Genomic DNA, 15,331 nt, shown 5'->3' on the forward strand with positions numbered 1-15,331 from the left:
TGAGCCTGCATATGTAAAGAAGTGCAAAGTATCCTCTGTATCCCTATATCTCATCTTGTAAATTTGTCAGTAAAACAATGCCTTTTTCCAAATGCCTGGAAATCAGCAGTGATAACCACTGTTTTCAAGGCTGGGGATCCAACCAATGTAATCAATTACAGACCTATCAGTATTCGCTCAGTTATTTCAAAAGTAACTGAAATAATTTATGGTCATTTAATAGCCCATACATTAAAAACCTGCCTTTGATTTGCCTGGAGATCCCTTAAAATATGGCTCAAGACAAATTAGTCACGTGAACACCTATCTAAACCTTTGTATGGAACCAACTTTTTCCCAGCATTGAGTCTATGTAATGTATATTTTATGACGTTTTATGCATGATGTACTGTTTGCTGTTAATTGTTTTATTGTATTGCCCAGGGATCACAGATGCAAATTAGCTACATAGCTAACTCTGGCGCAATGGTTGTGTTGTGCAAGGTCCTGTTAAATAAACCAATTAACTAAACTAATTAAACCTCTTGACTCATCCCTTAATCTTTTACTGCCTTTTGTCGCTTTTCTGGTTCCATAGAAGATACATTTTAATTCATTTTATTCATTTATTCATCCATTATCTATACTGCTTATCCGTTAAGTGTTTATTAGTTATAATAAAATACATTATTATTATTATTACAATAATTATTATTTATTTGTGCAGCATATTTCTTACAAAAAGTTTTTCAAAAATGTACCACTCATGCCCTTCTACAGTTCATCTTTTTCTGCCGTGTGTAAATACTTACACAATAGCTTTAATCATGGCGCCATCTCGTGGTTAAATCAGAGAGGTACAACGAGGATTCAAATGTCACAGCAAATCTAAAGGCCACGATGTGCAACACAGTCCCACCTCGAAAAGAAGAGCATCACTGCTGTCTGAAATGACCATTACTTTATGTGACCAGCCTCTGTCTTTCAGTGCTGTTATTCCGTTCAAACGAACCTTTTTCCTAAATAACGAAGAGTGTGTGAAAACGGGTGAGTAATAGCGCCCCACAGGCGGCACAGAGCGCTGACCATGGTGCTGACAGGCCCCTACTTTCCATCCATCATCTCACGTTCGACAGTCTGATAGGCCACTTACTATAGGTCCAAATCCCATCTCATATGGATTATTAAATGCTTGTAAAATGTTTATTTAATGTTTATAAGTTTAATTAACCCCTTGTTCTGTGTAGGTTTCTTACACATAATTTTGACAGTAGCACACTAACCGATGACTCTTCTTACTAGCAGTTGGATTTTAATGTCAGCCATGGGTGCTGCTGAGACCAGTGCTTGAAATGACTGCAGATGAACGTTTCACCTGGTTGGTGAATGTGAAAAGATGAATGTTATTAACCTGGCACACTTGTGGGCAAAGAAAACCAAGAGGAGATCAGATAAACCAAATCACTGAAACAAATGGGTCATTTGTCATTTGTCAGAGTCCTCTTTCCATTACACGTACATTATATAACTGATGCAACAGGGTTACTCAAAGAGTAGTGGGGATACAGTTTGGGAGAGAATGCTTGTCTTTCTGTTAACTGCAAGTATAACATACAAAAAGATGGAGAGAAAAGAGAAGAAATCAAACAGAAGAGGGCACAGTTTTTAGGAAGTCCCTTTCTTCTTGTATTGCAATCATACACACCATCTGCTTTTTATTCAGCAAAGAGAAGTGTGCCACATTGCCAGAGACCCTGGCAATCTCCCCTGCTCTTGCATCATTTGCTCTCAGTATAAAGTGCCGGCGTTTGTGCGCATGTTCCACTGGCTCTTTGTGTCGTCGCTCCTTCTCCATTGGCTCTGCCTCTGCCCTGCGCTCAGCCTGCACACCGGACCAGCCTTCACACAGCAGAGTGCGTGCGCCAAACGTATATGTGCATCCAACCCACGCTGCTTGTAACAGGACTTAGCTTCCCACGCTGCTCCGAAGAGAAAAAAAAGATGGAGAAAAAGAGCGAGATCAACGGGCACGCCATGCCCAGCTCGGCCTCCACCGACAGGATCCTGGAGAAAGGCGCGCAGAAAAGCTTCTTGGAGAAGCTGATGGAGTTTCTGAGAAAGAACCTGCTGGTGATCATGACGGTGTCCGGGGTGCTGGTGGGCGTCGGGCTCGGCATGATGGTCCGCAACATGAACCTGACCAAAGCGCAGATGACCTATTTCGCCTTCCCCGGAGAGATGCTACTTCGGATGCTGAAAATGATCATCCTACCCCTGGTCGTCTGCAGCCTTATTTCCGGCGCCGCCAGCCTAGACACGCGTTCCCTGGGCAAGCTGGGTGGCATCGCAGTCGCCTACTTTCTGGTGACCACGCTGATCGCCTCGGGGATCGGGGTGGCCCTGGCTTTCATCATTAAACCCGGCGTGGGTGCGGGAGCTCTGAACACCAACAGCCTGGGGCTGGAGAGCGTCAGCAGCAACAAGGAGACCACGGACTCGTTTTTGGATCTGGCCAGGTACTGTAGAAGCATTCCATTCATTTGAACAATCTGGGAATGACTCTGATATGTAGGTCACTGTTGAATAAGAAGCAGATTGAGGTGATTTTGTTGGAGTTCTGCGGGGAATTATGGCACAGCGTGCCTCAGGCGCAACACCGGTTACACACACCAGTGGCACGACGCATGGAGCAGTCCGCGCGTACACGCTCTTAAAGGCATTGGCGGGTGTAGTAAGCATAACACATGGTGATACACAGTGTCTCTGCAGGTGAAGGAGGACAAGTCTTTAATTTTCTGGTAAAAAAGTGGTAATGTCTGCAGTGGTAATGTTTGTTTTTTTTAATTATAAGAAGTGAGTTTTTCTAGGGTCTAGACCGCTGACAATATAAGGTCTCTTCCCTGTTTGTGCATCAGTCTTTGTGAGAATTTTACATGACTTCCGAAGTTGACTATGAGTGTGTTGTGCAACTCTTAAAACTTCCTTTATTTGACATTTTCTTGTTTGCATGTTCTTGTCTGTTCCCAAATTTTATATGACTTGGTTCACACCATCAGGTGAAGTGCCGTGTGGATGGGCTCTATTGCAGCTAGATAGTTACAGACTCCTTTCCAGCATCTGTATGAATAGTTTTCCATGAACCTAACACAGAAACTTCCCATTAACCTCCTTCCTACAGATGCAGTTTAGTCAGTGATGGAAAAGTAACAATGTACTTTTACTCAAATACTGTATTTAAGTACAGTACAGTTCTGAAGTACTTGTGCTGTACTTGAATATTTCCTTTTTTTTGGTTCTTTATACATTAAAAGTTTACATACAAAACATATAACAGCTCCAACACCACTAACTGTAACAGTAAAGTGTTGCTTATATGTCAGTGCGTAAGTCATATTAATTAGATATATATGTTATAATAATATGAAACACTGGTCTGATAAAATGTCTGTACATTTACAGAAGTAGGACTTGGATGCAGACCCTTTATCTGCAACAGAGTAGCTTTATATGGATTTATGCTACTTTTACTTACTTACTCATTTTTGTTAAAGTGATTAATTAAAAAACACAGCTGCTAGCAGCTTCAGCTTATACAGTAGATTTCAGAGTGCTTACTGCCCTTCAGTGAAGCAGACAGGAGGAGTCCTAATAACAGGTTCCCACAGTGTGAGGGAAAGCTGACAGCTGTTGAGAAAGAGGAGAGAGAGGTGGAGGGATAAACCCCAGAAACACTGTGTAGTACAGAATAAACAGAGTCTGCTGCTGTTAGCACTTTTCCTTTATCACAGCAGCAGATGGGCAGTCTGCTTTTATTTCTCAGTCTAACACTGTGGAGTCAGACTTTATTTTTGCACTGGTGACCAGTTGCTCAAAATATTTGAGGAGGGATTAGACCAGCGCAGACCAGTGATGTTCCAGTCTAAATAATGTCATAATCAGTTGCTCCTTTGCTTTATGAGGAACTAGAATGGTTTCTCTTTCCACTCCAATCATCTGGCATATCAGGTGTCAGATTCCCATTCTGGCACGTCAAATTTAAAGGATCATATAACAGAAAAACAAGTATTTCACTGTTCTAAAAATATGTCACATTACTTGTTTTGATGTGGAGCTAGAGTTCACTTTGTACCTGTTCATTTTATGTACTCAAAATAAGATTATGCAACACTGTCCATGTATTGTAACACTTGAGCTACGTTGGTAACTCCTAAGCTATATCTTATTCATACTAACTGATGAGAAAAATTCTCCTAGGGAGTTATTGGAATTATTTCTGTGGAAAGCCTAATGCCAGTTTATTTATGTCCCCAGATGATGTATCTTGCTGATGATTATTGGTGATTATTTGATGATGTATTTTCTGGTTTTACCTCTGTTGTCACCATGAAGTTGACATATTTTGAGTGAAATGTCTCAGCAACTATTGCATGAATTGCCATGAAATTTGATACAGTATGCACATTCATGTCCCTCACGGGATGAATAATGTAGCAACAACTGTAGTGATCCTCTGTCTTTTCATGCTGCACCACCTTCAAGTCCGAGGCTGAATTTGTCCAGTACTTTAGTCAGCATGTCCTCCAAATTAGACCATACTATATGTAGTTTGAGCATGCTCTTCAGAACAACACAAAGAGGCATTTTTAGCTCTATCATCACGACGACAACATTTCTCTGTGACTTCCTAATGACATGAAAATGCTCTGGTCAAAGTTTGGCTAAGTTTAGATAGAGATAATGGTTCATGTCAAAATAGTTACTTAATTATGAATACACTCATCTAAGATGGTGACTTGCTAAACACCAGAATGTTAGCACTGTCACTATGAGCACAATAACATGCTGGTATTTGCATTTTGCTCCAAGCACCACTGCACCTCAGCATGGTTCGGTCAGTCCTGTCAGTCCTCTCAGCCTTTGGATTGGTCTGTGTGGGGAAACCTCTAAGTGCCCAAAAAGTATTGTATTTTATCTTGACAGATGCAAAAGCAGGGAAGACTGAAAGAGCTACATTATTATTATCATTTGTTTGACTGTTTACAGTACTGTATGACCAAAGCTATCACTAAAGTCAAAAAAGTAAGAATATTGCAGATTACTGACTTAAATGAGATGCTTTTGCCAAAGTGAAAATGTATAAGGAAGGACAGCTGATGCAAAGATTTTCATCAACTTAAGATTAAAGGTTGTGAAGAGAGTCACACTTGCTCTAAGTCCAATCTCTTAAAACTGCCACCATTGTCATCTTAACTCATGTTCTGACGACATTATTTATTCACACAGAATGCATATAATTTTCTGTACACTGCACACAAACTCTTGAAAGGTTCAAATTCAGAACAGTCAAACAAAACATGCATACAGTATACTAAAAACAGTAACTTTTATTTCAGCTTTTATTACATGTCTTTCTTGCATTGGGTGCATCAATCAATAAATTAATTAATTTGGAAACAAGGAAAGAAAAGCTGATTTGCAGACAACTGTGACACGAAACTTAAAAAGGCCAAGAGTCAGTAAAAAGATGGAACCACTCCTGACCACATTAGCCGAATAACCTTCATTCTGCTGTCTTGAATTAAAATGATTGTGCATGATGTGTGGCTTTAGTTAATTAGAAAATCAAGTAGTTATGTAACAGCGCTTTAAAAATCAGTCCACAGAGAAGAGACAGAGAGACTCTGGGGAGCCTCTGTGAGAAAAGCATGCCAGTTCTCAGCTCTGGTTTCCCCGGGTTAATCCAGATCCTCACTTCAGTCATGTGATAGCAGGAAACCTGACCCACTGTATGGAGAGAAGAGTTTAAGAAACCTTGTGAGGCAACAAGAACTTAACCAAATCATTTTGTTTCTTAGCAGCATTAGGAAAGAACAGAAATGACTAAATGAAGATAACCTGGCTATCTGCCAGTGTGGCCTGTGCAGCTAACGTATTTGACAGCTGAAGCATTTGGCACTGGGCTGAAGGCAGAGTTGATGGGGGTCAAGGGGTTATGGATGGAATTGCCTGGCTGTGGTGTGGCCATGGGAATAAATGTGAGCAAAGTCTGTATTTTTTTGCACAATACAGTGTGACCCGCGAGGATAAAGTTACAACAAACATGCACTAATACATGGAACAGGCCCACAGGCTTCCAGTAATCCCTGTATGCTTTACTTACAGTGGTGAAAATAAACCCAGCACGGTGCCTATATATACAGACTGTCAAGGAAAAACTTTTATGATGGATTTATAGCAGTGGCCCAAAGGACAATGTACCAAACCAGACTGTTCGTTTATAAGATGAGTGATGACCTTCCTGCAAAGCTGCATATTATACCTCTTTAACTTCAAAATGTCCAACAGTCCCAAATAATTTCCCTTTTGAGACTCAACCTTTGTAGTAATAGTAGTATTAGTATGCTCAGCGTATGTGGGGTTCTGTTTGTGTCAAAAATCTGCTGCTGTTCCCCTCCTCCATAATTGTGAGTCATAAAGTTAAATTAGTGCCAAAATGTCCTCACTGTTTAATGTGGAACAATGTCTGCCTTTAATTATGTTTGATGGATGCTATGGACAAATGCAAATGACACAAGTCATGTGCAAACATGTGATGGGCAAAGCAAAGCAACACAGTAATGACAAATATTTTAACAAATTATTCGTATTGATCTGTCTGTTGGTTGGTTGGTCTGCCGCTCTGGGCCAGGATGAAATATGTCCACGACTATTAGATGTATTTCCATGAACTGTTGTATAAACATTCATGGTCCCCAGATGATTAAATCATGTCATATCTCTTCAACCATAACTATGAGGACTTTTGGGAATTTCTCCAGTGATGTCTCTCACTTGGTGAGAATACAGACATGTCAAGAAAAATACAATCTGATATCAACACAATCCATTCAGCAAATGTAGCTGATGTAGACTAATTATCTGATGTGAGTATAAGGTTAGCACTAGCACTGACCATCTTAGAATAATGCGTGAACACCCTCAGGAATAAGGAGTTTTGCTCATTCTGCTGACATTGCGTGAATGCAGCATAAGACAGCTGATTTTGGCGATCCCCTGATTTTTCCTCTAGCGCCACCATGAGGATGACATGGTGGAATGTCTTGACTAAAGTGCTAATAAATGTTAGTATGCTAACTGCTGCAGAAGAAATCTTTTGCATACTCTCTCACTATTTGTTGCTTCAGTGTTGAGTAATGTTAAGCTCATCTGATGAGTTAAAATAACCTCCTTTCTAGATGTTCATGACATTAAAACCACAATCATGAATTGATTCCACATTTTATGTGGAATAATCTGAAAGCACTGATTTATAGAACTGTCTTAAAGCAATTTCCAGTTGGTCAACAGAAGCAGCCCATGTAATTCAGATGAGATAAACCAGCTCACTGGATGCTCTCCAATTCAAATACTGCAAACTGGCCTGATCGGAAGGATTATTGAGGGGAACCAGTTCATTGGTGATGTCTTTACAGCTCCAACAAGGACTGATGCAACAGTAACAATATTTTCCCTTTGATGCACACTCAACAGTCTCTGTAGCTATGGAGTGTCTGTATCTGTGCTGTCAGTGTGCCCATAAACCAAATGCTGTACAGACCATGCATGGAAACAGCAGCCTGTGCCTGTACAGACCAATAATACCAGTATTACATTTTGATAATTAATATGCACTCCACAACCCTAAACCGCAAGATGGTGACTTTAAACTTTCATCTAAAATAACCCCTGCTTCACTGTAAACTTAAAATCTAACCCGAAATTAGACGTGTGTGGTGAGGATGAGCCAAAATGACCTTAGCTTTAATGTCTTAATGTCAAACTGGTACAAAAGCTATTGGGGATTTATTAACCAGAGACAGAGTCTTGAAGCTAATACATGCTGAGCCATGCATGATTGGTTGGGTGGTGTCTACAAACAACAGAATTCAATTGCAAACACAGGGAAATGGGTCCAGATGAATGTTTCACCCATGTAGCCTATGTTGCTTAGTCTTGACTTTTGGTTAACTCAACACAAGTTATCATTCATTAGACAATAAGTACTGACATTATGTTAAACCTCTCTGGTAGCTATAGAAATTGACATTAAATGTCCCCTTAATCTACTTAAGTCACATTTATAATTGAGATAGAATAGATTATGCTTTTCATAGGAAATTAAATCTCACCTCAAATGCAAACAGATTTTTCTTGAACCACAAAAGGCTTTTTTTGTCAGTTCTTGGCAAAAATCTGAGCAGTGACGAATTAAAGAAAAAACCTGAAAAATGAGTGGAGAAACAGGAGGGCAGTGGCCCCATCCATAGGGCTTGAGGGGTCACTGAATAGTCTGTACTGGAATAGCGCTCCATCTGTCCAGTACATGGCCAGTGACTTGTAGAATTGATGCCAAGGTGTAATGAAGCTGCTCTGGTGGTTCGTGGTGGCCCACGACATTTAATGTTGGTTTTTCCTTGAATTTCTCACCTGTCCATACTTTACTGTTTGTACAAATGACTTGCACTGACACATGTGAAGCAAACTGCTATTTTAAAACACCATGGACAGATAAACTACATTTTCTTCCATCTGTGAGGAGTTCTTCACACTGTGAGTCAGTGGTTTGCATCCACAAACAAAAAGGGATCTATTTGATTTTATGACTTCCCAGTAAGAACACGCTACAGAGCCCAAACCTGCCTAGAATTAGAATGTAATGTAAAATTGAAACACAGCTCGTGGGTCAAGGCCGTCTGTATGTAGGCACCCTCCCAAACAGAGAGATTAAGGAAAAGTGAAGTGTAAATGAGTACAGTGAAACCTCCATGAATATCTAATCCCAGTAAAGACTTTGCTGATTTGTTTTAATAGAAGATGAACCAGACAGCAGATCGGTGCCAGAACAACTGCACTGTCAGGGAATTTGTGGAGCAGTGGACTTTATGGAAGATCCTGGGAAAAGAGCCAAAGTACAGAGTGTGTGATGACAAACCAATCCTGTGAACAATTTACTGTTCAGATGGGTCAACCACATGGTTTTGAAAGACTTGTCAAATTCTGATGCTGGGTATTCTGTTGTGTTTTTCGTGAACAGAACACATATACAACAAACATACAATATTACCACATAATCTTCTCTGTATCTAACTTGTTTTTCTCTCTCTTTACCAGGAATTTATTCCCAGCAAACTTGGTGGCTGCTGCTTTCCGTTCTGTGAGTGCCAGCACCTCACTTCACCACACCGCAGAGTGCTCACTTTTTCATTAGTTCCTCTTTTTATCACTACTCTCTGTCTCTTAATCCGTACCACCTGTGTCTTGTGTGGATTGTTCATCAGAATTTATGTCACCAACCACGCGGATGCCACTCTATGTTCATTTACTGGCTGTACCGCTGAGAGCCTAACAATGCCTCTAAATGAGGAGATGCCTCAGAATAGAGACCGGCTGCACTCCGCTCTGTTCGCTCAAATGCCTCTTTTCCTTGTCCCTCACCAGCCGTTACCATGGCAAGACCATTCCATTCCAGCCAGCCTAGCAACCCACCTCGCCTCACTGCTTTTGAACATGGCCCGCTCTAACTTCCTAGAACTATGATCGTGTCCGTTAAGGCTAAAATAAGAACCAGGAAAGTTCAATATTTGGGGACGTGGGGATACAAAATGGCTATGCACACATGCAAAAGATAGGACACACATACTCATGTGCACACACACTTAAACACACACATAATTGAGCCAATTGCCCTAAACTTGCCTAAAACCAAGCCAGTGAATAATAAACCCACAAACAAGTTAATGACTTCTCACAGGGAGAGTAAATGGAGTTTCAAAGTGCAGTCAGGTCATAGAGTTCAATATCCCACCCCCCACAACCAAACCTATACAGTGGTAGAGACCCTATGGAATGGGTTCCAAGTGTGGATTAAACCAAGAAAGCAGAGGAGAGGGGAGATTTACGCCAAAATGACAAGCAGCTAGATGCTTAAGCAGACATTTAAACAAATGAAGTGTGAGATTTAGATTACAGTGAAGACTGTCTTGTTAGTTTTCTGACTGTAGTCACATATTGTAGGTCTCTGTTTGTCCAAGAATGTTTTAATATCAAGAGTCTATAGCCTCATTTAAAGTCCATACAGGTCTGTCTATAGGGATGTTTAAAGAAAGACAAAGAGTGAGAGACCAACTCTGTGCACATGCTGCATTCCTTAGAGGGAGTTGCTTCTTCTGGTGAGTTCCTTCACCATGAGTTTAAATGTCGCAGGGAGAAGTTTTTTTCGAAGTTTTACATTAAAAAATCCAACGCTTTCCTGTTTTTTACCCAAATATAATCTATAGGTGTGAAGACCTGTTGGTCACACAGATCCAACCATTGTCACATAGTCTTACCTAATAACTATCACATCTATCATGTCCTCACTTCTAATTAGCTCATCCTTGACTGAAACTGGATTTGGACCAGTACTGTCTAAGTTTATGTCTTTGTCTGCATCCTTACTTATTAAGACCTTGGTTGCCCCAGCAACAGACAGGAGAAGTGTCTCCAGATGTCCACTATCACTCATAGTTTGGGCTAAACTATAGACTATTGTAAAACACTGTGAAGGTCTTTATGACCTGAACTATTAGAAGTGTGTAAGAGGCCTAGGGAGTATTAAAGCACTCTAGAAGTAAGAACAATCTTAAGTGTTATGTTCAAGTTTGCTTTGATTATATGATTGGAAATAAACCAGTTTGTAGTTTGACTCTCTTTCAAAGAGTCTGTGGGTTAATAGCATATTTTAGCATAAAAAACTGGAGGCACAGGTAGCCAAGCTCTGCCCTAAATTAAAAAAAATGTATATCGACAAGTCAATAGTTACATCACATAACAAGGCAGTTACATGATGCAAATGTTTCTTGGTGAAAAACAGAAGTGCTAGACATTAAGAAAAAGTTACACCACATCAATGCGCTAAAACCACAAATTATCATTTTTTACATTTCCAGTTTAACTGTTTTCTTGTAGAAGTGATATTGAGTACTTCTATTTTTAAAGAGAAAATAATGGTGAAAATTTCCACTCAGTGAAATCAATATTTTCAGTAGAGGCTGTAAAAATGGATTGACCTGGAACTTGGAACCTCCTTGCTATGAGGTGACAGTGCTGTAACGGGACACAGAAATTTGCATGTTATTTGCATGTTGACAGTGTAGCATTATTTGCATGTTATTTGCATGCTGACAATAGCCACGCATTTCAGCACTAGAATGTACTACACAAAAATGCTTGAACAAACAGCATCAAACAAAATTAACTACAAACAAGTTTTCCTTTCCTTTATGTTTCAGTATGCCACTGACTACAAGATGGTTGCTGTGGGCAACAACACCAATGGGACCACCCTGTATCAAAAGGTAAAAATAGGGAATCATGCACATGTAACATACGTACTACATACTACATGCACACACACACACACACACACTGTATGTTACATGTGTAAAACATTGCATCTTTGAAAGGGAAAGTGCTCTATCTGTACCAAATTAAAAACAGGTGGCTCAGTCACTGCTGAATGAGCACTATGTGAGATGGTAATGGATGACTTGTTTTAGGGAGACTGGGTTTAAGATTGATGGAGAAATGCTGACAAGTTTTAGAAAAGTGCCCTTGTCATGTTGAGATGTTAAAATATTAGTTTCTTTTAATATGGTCATTATAAAGAAGACTATGCTTGTGTCCTAAACTTCTGTTTAAAAAGTGTTATTTAATTTAAAGATTAAAAATGTCTCCAGGTTTCAGGTTCATGCCAACAAATAACAGTGACTGATGTTTGGATTCCATAAGCAATTATTTACTGTTAATACCTATATGTGTTAATAGAAGGACAACATTGTGATTTTAAGCAGATCCATCGATCATTTAAAATATGTGACTATGAGAAATGGGCGACAAAATCCACACTGCTCCTTTTAGTTGGTCTGACAGTAACGTCCCTTTCATGTTGAATATCTGAGCGCAACATTATGAATGCCTTCAGGGAAACACTGTCCAGAAATGAATGTCATTATCCCCCAATAGAGTCATTTTATTGCCCTTTTTATGTGAGGCAAGTGGTAGGCTTTTCACCCTGTGTGGTCATTTGGAATGGTATACACTGCCATCAGACATGTTCAGACATTTGTGCAATATATAATTATTAATATCATCATTTATTTGAAAAACACTGATTTAAAATTCCTGATGTGTTTAAAGGTACTTTAGAAATTGTGGGTGAGTCCAGCTTTCTCTGGCAATAACTCTGTATAAATGGTTCTGGACCTTTCCAAAATTTTTATCACTTACTTCTTGTGGGGATATTTCACAGCAGTAACTTTAAACATGAAATTATCTGCAGTGAGTAGAATTAGAGTTATGATTTGGCATCTGGTTTAGATTGCGGCTTGGACGCATACTTCTGTCCAAACCCGACATGAGTCTAGGAACCGACCCAAACCTGACAGGCTCCTGTTTTTATGCCAGAACCCGACCTTATGCTTACACACAGTTGTTGTTACCATGGTTACAGCTTGCCTGTTTACCCTGATTACACGTGTGCGCATCTTGTTAATGACCATCAAAAAGCATTATTTTATATAGGCTATAGGTTTATTTTAACACACACGCACATAGCCTATACAATGTCATTAGCAATAGGTGAACCAACATGACCAGTCCAACACAACCTGTACCCGAACCCGCTAATCTGGTTAAACAGGGTTTTCAAATCTTGCTTTGTACAACTTTAAAACAAGCACATAAAGCCTGTCAACATCTTTTCTGTATTTGGAGTGTGATGTCCTTTCAGTCAGTCACGTTGGCCTTTGGACAGGTCATCTTGACCCGGCAGCTATCAGTTGGACCTGTGAGGAAGATGACGTGCTGGACTGAACAGGGAACAAACATAGCTTGCCAGAGATTTGCAGGTTACTAATGAACCTTTAAAGAATAAATAAAATGCTCCATAAAAGCATTTTTTTGCAACTTCCTTGACCTACAGGTTTTTAAATAAGTGAGAGGTTACCATATAACATTATCTAATTGTGAACATACAATAATCGTCCAGATCCAGCCTTTACCTAGTGGCCATGGTTTGCTCTCAGTCTAGGGGAACAGTTTGGGGATCTGATCTTGGCATCAGTCCATGGAATTTGTCTGTCGTGGGTCATAGTGGACAGTCCCCCTGAGTGCCAGGGGATGAAGTTGGTGGAGCTGTGGGAGAGCTCAGGACAATGGGAGAGGATTTGGGCTCAGGATTTGTCCTTGTCCTTATTCGTTATCCATCATCCAGTTCACTGAATCCTTCAACTGCCCTCAGACCTATGCACCCACACACGCACATTCTGTAGCAAGAGGTGTTGTATAAACTGTTACAGAATATATCAGTGCTATTGACAGTGACCGTGTTATTGACAAACTTACATCTCCATAATGAAAGGCAGCACATGAGCTTCCAGTTCAAGTTGGTTAATGAATATATTTCATGACTCTAAGAAACCAGGCTTGTTTGATCAGCACACAGTTTTACATCGGTACACCAGTCCCACTGGTCCACCACTTCAGTCCAGACTGAAATATTTCAGCAGCTTATAGAAGGATTGCTGTTAAATTCTGTGCAGACATTCATGATCCCAGAGGATTATGTATGATGTCTCTATTGGATGTGTTGTCACAGACATTCATGGTTTTCAGATGATGTTCTGATGATTTTGGTGATTTTTTTTCTCAAACTTCACCCTCAGGTTGATATTTCTGGTATTTCATAGAGAAATAGTTCAGTGACTGTTGAGTGGGTTTCCATGACATTTGGTTTGGACATTCATGTTCCACTCAGGATACTTTCAGTAACTTTATATACATTACATACTCTGGTTTATGGCCAAACGCCTGCAAAACAAATGATGTTCCAATTGGCCTCAGCTGTACTTTATGTTTAACGTGTTAGTATGTTAATACACTTAAATATGACAACATGCTGCTAAGCTTACTAAACATCAGCATGTTTGCATAGTCATTGTGGGGATGTTAGCATTTAACTCAAAGCAACACTGTGTCTAAATACAGCCACACAGAGCTGCTAAACATTTATTCTTCTTTAAATTAATCCAACCTCCTTTCAAAGGATAGTAGAATTATTTCAAAAATTAATGAGTGACATCTTTCTTAATTTATAACTGGCTTCTTAGACAGCTAAACTAGGTTACCTTGTCTAAGTAGCCAGTTGTGAAAGATATTTGTGGGTGTTTTCAGTGAAATGACACCAATGGTAAATATAGTGAGTCTTACTTCCTCCTCCTTTCTGCAGTCTTTTCACTTTTGCTTAGTCTTATACAGTGTTCCTCTGCTGTGTGTTTTAGGTTCCTGTTGGTACAGAAACAGATGGCATGAACATCCTGGGTCTGGTTTTATTTGCCATGGTGTTTGGTGTGGCGCTGAGAAAGCTGGGAGATGAGGGAGAGGAACTAATTCGTTCTTCAATGCTTTCAATGAGGCCACCATGGTGCTGGTGTCCTGGATCATGTGGTGAGTAGAGCTCACAGGTTTACAGTGGTAATGATGGTGGTATATTTGGACTGCATCAGGTGATACTTTGTGACAATACTCAATAAGTGCTCAATGCTCAGATAAAAAGAACTTTTTCCCTCTGCATTTTGTCATGCCTTTCAGGTATATCCCTTTTGGCATCATGTTCCTGGTTGGTAGTAAGATTGTGGAGATGGAAGATGTAGTTCTTCTGGTCACTAGTCTGGGGAAATACATCTTCGCCTCAATCCTGGGCCACATTATCCACGGGGATCGTCCTGCCTCTCATCTACTTTGGCTTCACACGCAAGAATCCCTTCAGTTTCCTGTCAGGCCTTATCACACCCTTCACCACTGCCTTTGCCACCTGCTCCAGGTATACTGTCACATCACATGGTTCTAATGAACAGTATTGTAAGGTAAAAAGAGTTTGCATCTCAGTGATGGAAATCTATCTGAATCAAAAGTAAATGTAAATATCAGATGCTAATTTTTTTTCTTTACAGATGGAAAGTTGAATTCATAAGCAGCAAAAAGTCAGAGGGTCCATCTCCCTAAAAGATTAGTAGCACTGCACAGTAGTAGTGAAGCAAATAGACAACATAAAATGAGTAGAAAGTATCACCCCTTTAAGCTTAAACTTTGGATTTACTCTTGACACCCTAACCTCTCCTCTGGCTCAACTGTCTGGCATAAAGTTCCATTTGTACACAACAGGGATCCAAATCTGGCATGCCACCATAAAATTTACTGAGCACATGCTTTGTAGAAGGTAAGCACTTTTCTGTGCATGAACTTTACTCTTGTGCCACACTGAGCACATGATATC

The 15,331-nt window shown here is 40.0% G+C and overlaps 1 pseudogene; it reads left to right on the plus strand.

Annotated features, from left to right (window-relative positions):
- Positions 1-1,836: 1,836 nt before the first annotated feature.
- On the plus strand, positions 1,837-14,987 carry LOC108895742 (neutral amino acid transporter A-like; annotated as a pseudogene).
- The last annotated feature ends 344 nt before the right edge of the window (positions 14,988-15,331 follow it).

Source organism: Lates calcarifer, unplaced genomic scaffold (assembly GCF_001640805.2).
Source record: "Lates calcarifer isolate ASB-BC8 unplaced genomic scaffold, TLL_Latcal_v3 _unitig_4032_quiver_1646, whole genome shotgun sequence".
Lineage (NCBI taxonomy): Eukaryota > Metazoa > Chordata > Actinopteri > Centropomidae > Lates > Lates calcarifer.